This window comes from Fundulus heteroclitus, chromosome 15 (genome assembly GCF_011125445.2).
Source record: "Fundulus heteroclitus isolate FHET01 chromosome 15, MU-UCD_Fhet_4.1, whole genome shotgun sequence".
NCBI lineage: Eukaryota > Metazoa > Chordata > Actinopteri > Cyprinodontiformes > Fundulidae > Fundulus > Fundulus heteroclitus.
The window spans coordinates 10,878,797-10,881,042 of NC_046375.1; positions in this window are offsets into that span (position 1 = coordinate 10,878,797).

Here is a 2,246-nt window from a genome sequence, read left to right on the forward strand (position 1 = left end):
CTAAAAATCCCAATGTCATTATTCTTAAGTTGCATACACTTTGTAGCACGTCTCTTTTTCTCTTTTGTACTGCAACGAGCACACGATTGCAGAAAGATAACAAAAGAGACCCAAACAAGTTAAAAGCACATGATTACAAATCGTTTTGCATCATTCCAACTGTATAAAAACTGAAAACGGGGGGAATAAAATAAACCAACCAGCCTTTCTATTTTCTAAATGGGCAATTTAAAAAAAATCTTTAATATGAGAGTATAAAGAAGCCCTGGGTGCATTGCAGTCTCCTTATCTGCTTCACTTTTCCTCCAAATGTAACAATGGTCACCATAGCCAAACACTTAAATTTTAGTTTCATCAGATCAAAAAGACAGGTTTCCAAAACAAATGGTCTTTGCAAACTGAAATCTAGCTTTTTAATGTTGGTATTGAAGTAGTTTTCTTAGTCTTGGAGTGGCCCTTCAGACCACACTGATACAGGATTCATTTTGCAGTGAATAATCAAACTCTGTTATCAGTTTCAGACAATAACTTCACAAGTCTCTTGCCTTTGTACCTGGGCTGACATATGTTATGTCTAGGACATAGAACCATTCTATGTACTTACTGAAATGGTGGTGGAAATGTGACCTTGCCATTTACAGTGGTGTATAATCTTCAGCCACTTGGAAGCTGTACGAAAGAAAGAACAGCACTTGTGAAGGTCCATAATCCTCTTCATGATACCTTGACTGGTTTATTTTTCATGTTCCAACGACGTCACACGAGGAAGCAGTATGCTTGAGGTGGTATCCCCCTTTCTGGCTGCATTTAATTCAGAAATTGTAAATTAACATATCCTAAATTTTACGAACACTACTTGAGCCTCCCCAAATTGTTGTAAACACCTTAGTAATATTGGTGTTTATAAACTGTATACAAGTTTAAAAGGGGAATATTATGCTTTTTAATACCTTCCTTTTTTTTTTACATTCAAATCATTCAGTTATGGTCTATATGAAGTAGGACTGCAATGATTTGGCCTGAATTCCCTGTTATTGTTGCCTCACATCCCCTCTTTTGCCGCTTTTCTAAAGTTCGTCTGAGAGCAACCTGTTTTTGGTGCCGTCTCTTTAAATCTAAATCAGGCACTTCACTCTCTACACCCTGCAGGTCGCACACCATGCCACTCCAACCCATTTGGCCATTTTTGTAGTATGCTGGGAGATGGTGTAATGAATCGTGCAGGTTAGTACCACAACAATCGAACATTTTTACTTATCCAGCTGTAGCTTCGCCATCCTTGAACTCGGACTACGAAAACGGTGCAAAAACATAAAAATAGCAGATTCACCAAATTGGTACGCTGGAAGTCCAAGACAGTAGCAACGTTTACATGGACAAAAGTAAATGGAATAAAGGGCCGATCTGACTAAAAAAGCGTAATGTAAACAAGGCAATTGGAATATGATGATGGGATTAAGCTCAATCAGAAGGAAATTGTGTTCCGAACGAGCGGGGTGGTTTATGCCAATTGATAATCCGATCAACGTGCATTTTAACGCTTGTCAGGCTCAAGTTATTCCGAATGTGGCAAACTGACCCAAGTGGGCATGTGTGCCCGACATAAACGTGACGCATTTCCGCGTTGGTGAGTGGCGGAAATACGTCAGGAAGCAAAACTGTCGGGGCTCCCGATACAACCTGTTAAAAAAATAAAGGAGCTCCAAATTGTAACTTACTCGTTAACGTTTCAACCGTAATTAGAACATCGTGCAAATCCAGCCTGGGCACTCAGAAGACAAACTCGTATAATACTGCTTTGTTTGCTATTTTCTGTTGTTTAGCAAAGAGGGAAGTATTTCTTCTTCTTCTGTGTTTTTTTTTTAAAGGTAATTTGATAACTGCGCATGTCCGAGTGGTTCTATTCTGAAAAAAAAGCCAGTTGCATATAAACGCAGATCATGATCGGATTGATTGTGTGCCCATATAAATGGTACAATCCGATAATTTAATCCAAATACATTTTAATCGGATCGTGACATTTTTGTGCATGTAAACATAGCTAGTGTTTGGCTATTTTATGACCTAATTGTCCAAAAATAACATGACCCATACAGAATATAAAGATATCTACACAGCTCCTGGACTGACGCTCAAATTTCCTGCACTCCTAGAGACTCCAAGCACAGAACAAAATGTATCCAAGGGCTAAAAAAAAGTGGATGTTTCATGATACGGCCCCTTTAAAGAAAATGATGAAAACAAAA